The 12879-nt window shown below is 51.4% G+C and overlaps 1 protein-coding gene across 5 annotated transcripts in view; it reads right to left on the bottom strand.

The window, feature by feature from the left end:
- TBL1X (transducin beta like 1 X-linked) overlaps positions 1-12879 on the bottom strand; it is a 244773-nt gene that overhangs the window by 32300 nt on the left and 199594 nt on the right. The window contains exon 1 of one of the 5 annotated variants that reach the window (XM_047764414.1): positions 7675-7694. The exons of the other annotated variants lie outside the window; for them this stretch is intronic. The gene's annotated coding sequence lies outside the window, so the exon portion shown is untranslated. Of the gene's footprint in view, positions 1-7674; positions 7695-12879 lie in introns of those variants that run through there. 5 annotated transcript variants of the gene reach the window in all.

Below are 12879 nucleotides of genomic sequence, written 5' to 3'. Positions count from 1 at the left end.
CACCGAGACCCAAAGGCGCCACCACCGACTTCAGACGCACTTCATTAGCAGGGAGACTTGGCTGTAGGACCCAGGGTGCTGCCCTGGGCCGTCGCGGGCAGGGTCAGGCAGAGAGAGGGAGAGATGGAGAGCGCGGCAGGCGTATGCTCGCACGCTGGCGAGAAACAGCTGTAAAGGGAGAGCCTTTGTTCACAGCACAACAGAGGCTGGAGTCTGCGCAGGTTAAATGTTACAGAAATCAGACTCCCGGCTTTCGACCTGGGTTTGCAGGGCTCCTTCCAGACGCTTATGCTTCTGTCTGTCTGTTGTTTTACCAAAACACTGGGCATGTCCCCTTGGCTAAGCGATGCTGGGGCATTAGAAAGAGGGGAGACTCTTCCCTCGGGAATCCTCAGCTACTGCCTCTGTAAGCAGCTGCGGCTAACACAGACCGCAGAGACCGTGTGGATGGAGGTGCTTGAATGAAAACACTGGGAGCCAAGTCAAGGTGGTGACAGGGTGTAGAAGCAATGCCTGTTTCAAGGAAACGAGGTCGCACGGGGTGAGACAGGAGGCGCTGGGGGTTCATGGTGTGGGGGTGGGGGTGTCTGCTCTGTCAGGCCCTCACCTGCGGGGGTCCTGGGAATCCTGCACCCAAGGCGTCCCTTCTATGAGCACCCACCCATCCTACGTACTGGGGGGCTGGGGGGGGGGCGGCACACTGCCTCCCACACTCAGTTCCTAGGAGGCCACCTTCATCAGCCAAGGAGGCAGTTGGCGCCCCCTCCCCCGCTTCGTCCCAATCACCATCCTGCCCCGTTACCAAAAGAGCCAGGCTGTGCAATAAACGCAGCGCTCTCCAGAGAGGAATGTTCCTCCACCAGAGAGGCTTTTTGCCCACGGTCACTTCCCTCCCCTTCTCTCGCTCCACTTCTCCTCCTCACTCACCTCCCGCCCACTCCCCTGGCCCGGTTATTAAGAATAGGCAGAATATGCAGTTGACGGAGGTCATGTCAAGAGCAGGGTCGTAGCCGCTGTGAATTCCTGTGTATTCTTCCAGACTGTAACCATGGACATTAGACTGCACAGAGGGGCGCCCCCTACAGGGCCCCTCGGGAAGGGCAGGAGCAAAGGCCCTCTACATTCAGCCTCATCTTTTCCTTTGAACTTGTTCTCTCTCTGCGCTCCCTTCCCCTGCCCACTCCCGCCACAACAGAACCAATGACCCTATGCCCTGGGTCTCTGCCACTCCACACAGAAGCTCATCCCCAAGCTTTTCTCCCTTGGTCTCCAGCAAGGGGCAGAGTAGAAAAATCCCAGGCCAGTGATGCAGCAGGACCATCTCACGGACTCCTCCGTATCCACTCTGGGCCACAGTGGAGCCTTCTCTCCTAGGAATTCTTCCCGGTGACAACCCCACTCACCTGGTTCCCACCATCTCTTCCCCTCGTGTCTCCACCCGCGGATGGGACAGAGCACCGCACCGCAGGCCCTGTCTTATCCTCCTGGGATCTCCAGGGCAGGCCTACACCCACTGCAGTAATAACGATAAGCCCAACACCAGGCAGCCGGTACTCGGCACCCTCTCGTGACCAGGCCCTGCTCTAGGAACTCCCTTGGAAATCAGTGCAGCCTCTTGTAACCCGTGCAGTCAACCCCTGCCCTCTGCTCCCTTTTACAGACCGCGGCCCCCGATCGCTCGAGGGTAACTGAACCTAGCCACTAGCTCCGCATTCGGGCAGCAGGACACCACGCTGAGCCCACCGCAAACTCCACCTGGAAACATCTACAGAGTTCCACCAAAGCACCGCTTTGACTGCCGACCAGGCTCCTGACGAACACATCTCAGTGACTGACAGCAACTGTGGGAGAAGCAAGCTCCTGGGCTCTGTCTTGGGCCACTCAGGCGGCCACAACAAGACACCACGGACCAGGGAGTGCAAGCAGCGTATTCGCCAGTTCTGGAGGCTGGGAAGTGTAAGATCAAGGCAAACTGAGCGACTGGCGGGAGCCCACACTTCCTGGCCCACAGACATGGTCTTTCCCCCATAACTGCACGTGGTGGAGAGCTCCCTGTCTGCCCCCCGCCTTTTTAGGGCCGCACCAGTGGCATATACAAGTTCCTGGAGTAGGGGCGGAATCGGAGCTGCAGCGGCCGGCCTAGGCCACAGCCACGCCGGATCTGAGCTGCATCTGTGACCTACACCACCGCTCATGGCAACCCCGGATCCTTAACCCACTCAGCGAGGCCAGGGATCACACCTGCATCCTCATGGACACGAGTCGGGTTCTTATCCCACTGAGCCACAACGGGAACTCCCCCTGGGCCTCGTTTACAAGGGCCCCAATCCCATGCATGAGGGCCTCCTCACCTCCGACAGGCTCCACCTCCGCATCTCACATTGGGGATTACGGTTCGCTGTGTGCATTTTCTGGGGGGGAAGGGGAGGCGAAATGCAGTCCACAGCAGCATGTTTCTTTCACGCCCCCAGCCACTCATTTACTCCCCAGAACGACACTGGGCCGTGGAAATGCTACTCGAGGTGCACAAGATACAGTAAATCCTGACTACGTTTCCACCTTCAACCAAACCTGTGTGTCCAATATCTCAATCCTCACAGCAGCTGTTCAGAGGTGGTGTATTTGTGTGTGTGCTTGTTTTTTTTTGGTGGGTTTTTTAGCGGCACCGGCAGCATGCGAAAGTTGCTGGGCCAGGGTTTGAACCCGCACCACAGCAGCAACCTGGGCCACTGCAGTGATAACACTGGGTACTTAACCCAGGGAGCCACAGGGGAATTCCCAGAGTGGGTGTTTTTCTTTTGCACACGTGCAGGGCGAGTGTCAGAGAAGCAGGACAACGTGTCCAAGGTTCGTACATACGATGAGAGGTTGAGCTGGCATCTCAGCTCTTGACGATGAGGTGCCAGGGTTCACCTTTTCACTTCGCTCACACTAAGACCTGAGCCACAGGAAGCAAAGCTCTTCACTGCTCTGCGTGGATGCTGTGTCCACGCCCAGCTGGACCACTGGTGCTCTCAGCAGCAGCAACCACAGGGGCAGCACAGGCAGCTTGCAAAGAACAGGGTGCAAACCTGCTTCTAACCCAGGGCTTGAACATGTTCTCAATGTCTTTCTTTTTCTTTATTTGGAGGGAGGGTTAAAGGCTAAGTATACAGTTTGGATGCATAACTTTCTCTCTCCACGTGATTCTGCTCTTCGATGCAGATTCCATTTCTAGAACATGCGGATGACAATCCTCAGGGAAGGACTGTTGAAAGGCGGGGATGCAGCCGTGAAGACGAATGGTGGATGTGGGAGCCTGAGGCTTCTGCAAAGAGGAGGGCTGAAAGCAGTCGGCTAGAAGGAATGCCCCGCTCGCTGAGGCAAAACGATGACTCACCAGGATAAAGCTCTACAGGGGAACCAGCCGGGACCTGAACAACTGACTAACAGCTGGAAGGCTGGCATCTCCAGAAGGGATGCGCCTCCCTGGGCCTGGTCCAGCCTCCAGCACCCTTGCCCCCCAATCCCAGTCCAGGGCTAAGGAGCATGTGCCTTTGCAGCCTGCCAGAGTGCTGCAACTGCTGTGCCTTTAGGCCTCCGCAGCTTTCCGTGCGCCCCTCCCTCTGCTCAACAAGACATCAGCAGGACCAAAGAACGGAAGGTCAGTGACAGAAATGCTCACGTCTGGCTCAAGGGCAGGTGTGGAAGTTGTTAAAGGGGAGCAGGATACAGAGTTCAGTGATACCTTCCAAAGCAACCTACCGATTGAATGTGATTCCTATCAAATCACCCATGACATTTCCCACAGAACTAGAACAGAGAATCCTGAAATTTACATGGAACCATAAAAGACCCAGAATTGCCAAAGGAATCCTAGGGAAGAAGAACGAAGCTGGAGGCATAACCCTCCCAAACGGCAGACAATACAACAAAGCTACAATAATCAAAACAGCATGGTATCAGCACAAAAACTGACATATGGATGGATGAGACAGAATAGAGAGCCCAGAAATGAACCCACACACCTTCGACAGAGGAAGCAAGAACATCTAATGGGGAAAACGACAGTCTCTTCAGCAGGGAGCAAAAGCAGGTTGGGAAAGTAGGCCAGTCACATGCAAATCAATCAAGTCAGAACACACTCTCACACCAAACACAAAAATCAACTCACAATGGCTTAAAGACTTAAATATAAAACACGACACCATAAAACTCCTAAAAGAGACCATTCCCTGACATAAATTGTACCAAGGTTTTCTTAGATCAGTGTCCAAATGTAATAGAAATAAAAGCAAATAAACACATGGAACCTAATCAAACTTATAATCTCTTGCACAACAAAGGAAACCACAAACAAAATGAAAAGACAACCTATGATGTGGGAGAAAATATTTGCAAATGATGCATCTGACAAGGAATTCATTTCCAAAATACAAAAAACAGCTCACACAGCTCAATAACAAAAAAACCAAACAACCCAATGGAAAACAATGGGCAGAAGACCTAAACAGACATTTCTCCAAAGAAGACATGCAAATGGCCAGCAGGCCCACGAAAAGATGTTCAACATCGCTAATTATTAGAGAAGCGCAAATCAAATCTACAATGAGGTACCGCCTCGCACTAGTCCGAATGGCCACCATCAAAAAGTCTACAGATAACAGATGCTGGAGAAGGTGTGAAGAAAAGGGAACCCTTCTGCATGGTTAGTGTGAATGGAAACTGGTATGACTGCTGTGGAGAACAGTATGGGCGTTCCTTAGAAAACTAAAAACAGAGTTGCCATGTGACCCCACAATCCCGCTCCCGGGCATATAAACAGATAAAACCACAAATCAAAAAGATACATGCACCCCAGTGTTCACAGAAGCACAATTTACAATAGCCGAGACATGGACGCAACCTAAACGTCTATTCAAGGAGGAACGGATAAAGAAGATGCAATCTATATATACAATGGAATATTACTCAGCCATGAAAAGAATGAAGTAATACCATTTGCAGCAACAAGGAGGGACCTAGAGATGATCAGACCCGAGTGCAGTCAGACAGAGAAAGACGCACACCGTCTAATATCACTCACATGTAGAATCTACAGTATGACACAAATGAACTTATCTACAAAACAGAAACAGATTCATAGACTTAGAGAACAAAACTACGGATTCCAAAGGGGAAAGGTAGGGGGAAGGGATAAATTGGGGAAATGGGATTAAAAGCTATGCACTACAATATATGAAACAGATGAACAAGGATTTACCGTATAGCACAAGGAACTGGAATAATAATGGAACAGGATAAAAAAGAATGTCAATACATATACACCGATGTGTCATCAAATCACTTTGCTGTACACGTGAAACGACAATATTGTAAAGCACCTAGACTTCAATAAAAACAAGATATGTTTCAAAAAATTTTAAAAAAGGCCTCGAAGGGTAAAATCCTTTCCATCTGGGGTGAAAGGTGCTCTCGTCTCGTGAGAGAGGAGAGCAGCATGTGCATGAATGTGCCTCCAACTAGGCAATAAAAATAGATTTACAACAAACCAAATACATGCTTTGTTTCTTGCAAAGCCACGAAACCACAGCCCTTTCACAAACGGCTTCACACACCATTTGAGCTGTGCAGCGAACCATCCTGCCCGGTTCATGTTGGCCTGATGCATCAGCAAAACCTGCTAAACGAGCCCTCCCTGACCCTCCAAATAGGGCTTATTCAGCAGATCATGTCCTACTCGGGCCGCAGGGCCGTTCGTTGGTTCTGCATCTTCAGCTGGAACAGATATCAAGGGCACCGATCTGAGGTATTCAACACAGACGCTTTACTAAGTATTTAATGGACCTGATACTTGAAATACTGACAGCCACCCCAAGCCAGTGGGCTCGCTATGAAAACTGTCTAGGTCGGGGACAGGCAAGCTGGGGCTCACACCGCCTGTGTGAAAATAAAGTCTGTGTTTTCTTTTTGGTTTTTTTCTTTTTAGGGTCGCACCGGCAGCCTATGGAAGTCCCCAGGCTAGGGGTTGAAGTGGAGCTGCAGCTGCCAGCCTCTGTCACAGCCACTGCCACGCGGGATCCGAGCCACGTCTCCTGCAGCTCACAGCAACGCTGCATCCTTAACCCGCTGAGTGAGGCTATGATGGAACCTGCATCCTCATGGATCCTAGTCGGGTTCATTACCGCTGAGCCACAATGGGAACTCCTATACATTCCTTTTCTTATCTTATCTTTCAAGAGACTGGATACAGTCCCTGTGCTGTCCGACAGGATCTTGCTGTTTTCCAAATAAAGTTTTAGTGGAATACAGCCATGCTCACGGATTGATGTGCTGTCTGCGGCAAATAAGGTTTTGTCTGTTGTGCAAATAAAGTTTTAGTGGAATACAGCCGTGCTCACGGGTTGATGTGCTGTCTGCGGCTTTTCCCACACTGCAAAGGCAAAGCTGAGTACGGCCCACAAAGCCAAAGATATGTACCACATGCTCCTTTACAGGAAAAGTGTGCCAATCTGATCTTAAACACATGCACACACGCACCCCCCCCCCCAAAGATACACACACTTAACGTGAGCAAAAATTTACTCCACAATTTTATCTGTAGGTAAATCGAAAATTCTTCCCACAACACATTCCCGGCTGTGTACCAGGCCACAGCAAATCTGCTGGCACCTTGGGCTCCTCGGCTTCCAGAACAGTGAGAAACCTGTGTTTATCTTTCCTAAGCCACTCCCTGGAGGTATTTTTGTCCCAGCAGCTGAAGACTCTAAAACGCTCTGCTTCTACTCTGTCTGAAGCAAGGGCAGTAACAGCAGCGCCTGGCATTTCCTGAGCACTCCCTCTGTGCCAGGCAGCAGCACCCAAGCTCTACAGGTGCTATTCAGTGGAGCACGACACCATCACAGTAGCTCTGCTGATTGGCTACCGGGAGCCTGGTACTCACCCTCCTTCTCAAAAGCAGCTTAGGGCCCACAGGCCTGGGCATGGCCCTTGACCCTCTCACTCTGTGTTCAGCCTGGGCCAACTCTCACCGCCTCGCCTCGGTGCCGTTGCTATAGTCTGGACTCTTGGTCTAGAACAGTGGTTCGTGGTTCCTCAAGTGAGAGGGACTTTGGGCTCCAGAGGAAGACACTGGGCAGAATCTGGATTTTTTTAAATTATGTATTGCTTTTTAGGGCTGCCCTGCAGCACATGGAAGTTCCCAGGCTAGGGGTCGAACTGGAGCTGCAGCTGCCGGCCTACACCGCAGCCACAGCCACGCCAGATCTGAGCCGCATCTGTGACCTCCACCTCAGCTCACAGCAACGCCGGATCCTTAACCCACTGAGCGAGGGCAGGGATCGAATCCGCATCCTCATGGATCCTAGTCGGGTTCAAAACCCACTGAGCCACAACAGGAACTCCTAGAAATACTTATGCCTGTCACAGGGCGTGTATACGTGGGGCTACTGGCACCTGGTTCACGGAGGCTGCTCAGCTCCCGCGGTGCGCAGGATGGCTCTCCAAGCCAAAGAAGGACCTGGTGCCCTGTGCGGACAGTGGGAGGCTGACGCACCCTGCCGCTCAATTCCCCGGGCAGCACCGCTGCCCCTGCTCAGTCCCCACGGCCACAGCCAGGCATCCTTCCTCCACGGAAGCCGTCCGGGCCCGGCCCTCTCGGGAGCACAGGGCAGCTCTCCCCGCGTGCCCGCTCACCTCGGGGCTCCTCAGCAGGCTGAGGCTCCTCGAAGGCAGAAGCCCACCTTGATGGACTTTAGAACACAGAGTACGCTCTCCGCACAGCCGCTGGGGCTCGAGGTGGATTGACACAATGGCCAAGAGACGGGGAGAGGCGGCCATGAAGGAAGGGTGGTGAGAAAGAGCATGAGGAGGAGTTCCCGTCGTGGCGCAGTGGTTAACGAATCCGACTAGGAACCATGAGGTTGCAGGTTCGATCCCTGGCCTTGCTCGGTGGGTTAAGGATCTGGCGTTGCCATAAGCTGTGGTGTATGTCACAGGAGCAGCCCTAGAAAAGGCAAAAAGACCAAAAAAAAAAAAAGTGCATGAAACTGAGGCCTCGTTATTTTCAGAATAAAAGACCGCAGGAAGGACAGGAACAAAGGATTGAGGTACAATGGCCCAAGAGAAGGAAAACAGCTTTTAGACGAAAATGATGGTCACACAAGGAACAGTCTTAGAGCACCAAAGATGGCCTGGTAGCGTTAAACGACAATCACATTCTTTAAGAAGAATTATTTACTTATTTATTTTTGCTTTTCTAGGGCTGCACCCGTGGCATATGGAGGTTCCCAGGCTAGGGGTCTAATCAGAGCTGTAGCTGCCAGCCTACACCACAGCCACAGCAATGCCAGATCCGAGCCGAGTCTGAGACCTACACCACAGTTCACGGTAACGCCGGATCCTTAACCCAGTGAGTGAGGTCAGGGGTCAGACCTGCATCCTCATGGATGCCAGTGAGGTTCGTTACCCCTGAGCCACAAAGTGAAACGCATATTAAAAGCAGACGGTCTACACATATAACTGAATCACTTTGCTGAGCAGCAGAAACTAACACAACAGTAAACCAACTACACTTCAATTAAAAAAAAAAAATCCCTCTTACAGATGCAGGAACTTGAGTCACAGAGCCGTTAAGAGATTCCCTGACAGCAAAAGGCCAGCGAGTGGCCATCAGAGCAAGGGCATGCTCTGAACCCACACACCACAGACTGCTGAAACGTGTTCGGAAACCTCTAAATGATTCCACACGGCAGCGCTCTTCAAAAGGAAGAAAACCATCTCATCAGGTGACACCATTTATGTGTCAATTTCCAACAAAGTACGTCGCAAATGAGGTCTACATTTTGAAAACTTAGCTAAATGGTTTCCGTGTGAAAAAGCAGACAGTGAACTGTATAAAGAGACCTGTGTTAGGAACAAAGGACAGCAAACAAACAGGAGCGGAGGCGGTGGTGAGTTTGGCGCGGGTTCCTTTTGCTGATGGAGAGGGCACTTCGCCAGGTGCCCGAGGCCGAGCCGGCCCTCACCTGCCTCCATGACCAACAAGCAGGTGGAATGAGGGGGCCTCTGAGGTCCCTTTCCAGGCTCAAAGTGTACATCGAGGAAAGAATGACCTCACTGTCTCAATCAAGCCCACAGGGCTTTATCTTACTGTAAATGACTTTTATTTTTTCCATGATTGCTGGTTTACAGTGTTCTGTCCATTTCTACTGTACAGCCCAGTGACCCAGTCACACACACATACATACGTTCTTTTTCTCACATGATCCTCCGTCCTGCTCCATCAGGAGGGACTGGATACAGTTCCCGGTGCTACGCAGCAGGATCTCATTGCGCATCCACTTAAATACAATAGTTTGCATATATTAACCCAGATTCTGAGTCCGACCCACTCCCTTCCCCTCTCCCTTGGCAACTACAAGTCTGTTCTCCAAGTCCATGAGTTTCTTTTCTGTGGAAAGGTTCATTTGTGCCTTATACTAGATTCTAGATAGAAGTGATAGCATATGGTATTTGTCCTTCTCTTTCTGACATTTCACTTCGTAGGAGAGTCTCTTGTTCCACCCATGTTGCTGCAAATAGCACTATTTTGTTCTTTTTTTTTTTTTTAAAGATGTGGCATTTTATTTTATTTTATTTGTCTTTTTGCTATTTCTTGGGCCGCTCCCGCGGCATATGGAGGTTCCCAGGCTAGGGGTCGAATCGGAGCTGTAGCCTCCGGCCTACGCCAGAGCCACAGCAACGCGGGATCCGAGCTGCGTCTGCGACCTACACCACAGCTCACGGCAACGCCGGATCATTAACCCACTGACCAAGGGCAGGGACCGAACCCGCAACCTCATGGTTCCTAGTCGGATTCATTAACCACTGCGCCATGACGGGAACTCCCTATTTTGTTCTTTTTGATGGCTGAGTAGTATTCCCTTGTGTATATACATCACATCTTATTCCATTCATCTGACGATGGACATTTAGGTTGTTTCCATGTCTTGGCTATCGTGAATATGCTGCAGTGAACATATGGGTGCATGTGCTGTTTCAAGGGAAGTTTTGTCTGGATATATGCCCCAAAGAGGGACTGCTGGGTCACATGGTAGTTCTGTATTTAGTTTTCTGAGGCACCTCCACCCTGTTTTCCATAGTGGTTGTAAGATACACAAGATCTTAACTCATGGAGGTGAGTGAGTGACGACACAGAACGATTAAGGCCACTGAAAGAAGAATCTGTCATTTACAATTCCCGCAGCAAGGGGCCTCGCCACGCCCCCAGGGCCTCAGAAACCTTATCCTGTGCACAGACAGAATGCTGAGAAATAGAGAGAAGGGAACGGAGACGATGTCTTTACAAGGTGACAGGAGTGCCAGGCAGGCACACCCCCTGCCAGACAGGAACTGAAGACACAGATGCTCGAGCGTGCGGCTGGGGGGTTTGGGATGTGGTTTCCATGCACCCGCCAAAGCTGCCTTGTGAGAGAGACAGGTCACCCACTCTGGCCACCGGTCCAGCTCGACGATTCATGAATGCCAAGCTGCCCCTGGCCAACGCACTCATCCAGTCCACCTGGCTATGGAGAAGGGATTGGACAACGGCGTCATTCTGAACCCAAGACGGTGGACTGCTTGTGTCTACACAGCACTTCCTTGGCTCTGGAGCATCCCCGTGCTGGCGAAGCCAGTGCAGCATCTCCTGTACTTCCCGGATCATAAAGGTTTCCTTCCCCCAGAGAACTGCCACTGCCTGGACAGCTGCCCGCTTTCCTTTCCAAGTGGGGACAGGGTGACTCAGGGTGGGGGCGGGGAGGGTACCGATAAAAATAAAAATGGAAGGGAGGCTGGGAGTGGTGATGTGGTAGCTGGGTCAAATGAATCAAACAGGAGAACACACACACACACACGATAGAAGCTGCAAACAGAAAAGGCGGAAGAATAAGGAATCCCGCTCTCGTTTTACGGGGCTCGTTTATCATCGGCTCACTTCTTTTTGGAAGTGATGGATTAGTCTCACCCGAGGATTACATTTTCTGTCCAAGGAGCAGTTCCTAACCGGAACCTCCAGGTTCATCCACGGGAAAAAGCACCCACGCGTGCTGAGGTTCTTTCGGATCGCGGCGTCTGCATCATTGTACACATTCTGATCCACTTAACATTTCCACGTGTTTATCTTAAAAAAAAGAAACATCCTCAAGACCCAGCCCTCGCCTTCTGCCCTCATTCTCTGAAATGTTGCCACAGAAAACCGCCCGTGGGCAGCACGGCTTTCTGTGCCGCAGACCTGTTCTCGCTGAGCCGCCGTGACACCGGATTTCGTGTCAAATGCACAAGTGTCTTGGACGGTGCCCCCAAGAAATACCAGCAGGACCGCGTTAAAACAGGGTTTCCCTTCTCACATCCGGCGTGGACCTCAGGGTGGAGGGTGAGGCGAGCGCAGGCCCCTGACCAGGCTTTCAACGCCCCCTAAACGTGGGAGGAGAGGACACTAGTCAGCTTCTAAAGCAAGGCTGCTACTTCCTTCCGGCCGGCAGCTCCCGGGGTCTGGAGACGGGGCTGCTCACCCAGACCTGAGCTCCAGCTCCTCCTGGCACCACCGCCCCGACAGCGCGGAACCCTCGTGACTTTTGGATTCGACAGCTGTGCGAGTGGTGCAAGATGGAGCGAGGCTGCCAACCTGGAGATTGACAGTAGGGACAGCACCACACAAAGTTACAGTGAAAAAACGGAGTTCCAAAGAATGCATAAATACCCATGTATGACAGGGTCACTTTGCTGCACAGCAGAAATTGGCAGAACACGGTAAACCAAGTATAGTAGAAAAAAATAAAAATCTTTAAAACAACAACAACAAAACACACCAAAAATGGAGTTCCTGCTAGGGAGCAGTGGGTTAACAATCCGAGTTGTCTCTGTGGAGGTGTGGGTTCAATCCCTGCGCTGGTGCAGTGGGTTGAGGATCCAGCGTTGCAGCAGCTGTGGTGGCATAGGTCATAGCTGTGGCTCCAACCTGATCCCTGGCCTGAGACCTTCCATAGGCAGCAGGTGTGGCCGAAAAAGAAAAAAAAAGCAAGAAGAAGAAGAAAGAGAAGAAAAAAGGTACACTAAAAACTATCATATGACTTGGAGGGAAAAGAGAGAAAGCAATTGGAAGGTTAGGGATAATAAGTCACACATTATACACCCAACACAACAGCCGTTGTCACACGGGAGGGCTTCCTGCAGTTGCTCTTTCCTGGGCAAATTCATTATTACCTGTAATTGTTATGGTCCTAGAATTCTGCACCCCTGTTCGTTAATACAATACAAGCACTTCCTGTGATGGCTCAGTGGTCTCTCAGTGGTTGATTCTCAAGCTTCTCTGAGCAGATGTGTCATCCTTTACTCACGTGGTCTCCAGATTTACCTTCAAAAACGAATCAGTGGGTCCCCCTTGGACAGCCTGGCGTCCAAGTGCCTGGCGTCCTCTGCCAACCCAATGTGCCAGTATTTTCTCCTCTGCCCTCTCATCCTGTCGCCTTTGCCCCTCCTCCCTAAACACACTGGGCTTTGCTGTGCCTCGTGGTGTGAACTCAGCCTCCTGATGTTGCTTCCAAACGATCTTCCTCCTTTGCCGAGCAGTCCAGCCCAAGGGTCTCCTTCTCTCTGCACCTCTCCTGTGCTCCTTGGCATGCACCTCCGACATTTATCAGCTTCTGGGACAGACGGCCCTTGTCCTTTCAGCCCTGGCACCTGGGGCAGTGCCGCCACCCAAGAGACGAGCCGTCGAGAGACAGTTATAGAACCGAAAATCATGGCAACTGTTCTGATCCCGAGATGACACCCATTCTCCGATGGGACCTAAGATAATTCACATGGCACAGGAGCAAATATTTGAAAATCTAATGACTATTTATTTTAATGTGCATCAGG

Source organism: Phacochoerus africanus, chromosome X (genome assembly GCF_016906955.1).
Source record: "Phacochoerus africanus isolate WHEZ1 chromosome X, ROS_Pafr_v1, whole genome shotgun sequence".
In the NCBI taxonomy this organism is placed as follows: Eukaryota; Metazoa; Chordata; class Mammalia; order Artiodactyla; family Suidae; genus Phacochoerus; species Phacochoerus africanus.
Note: the sequence above shows the minus strand (reverse complement) of the source record. Positions and strands in the feature narration are given on the sequence as shown.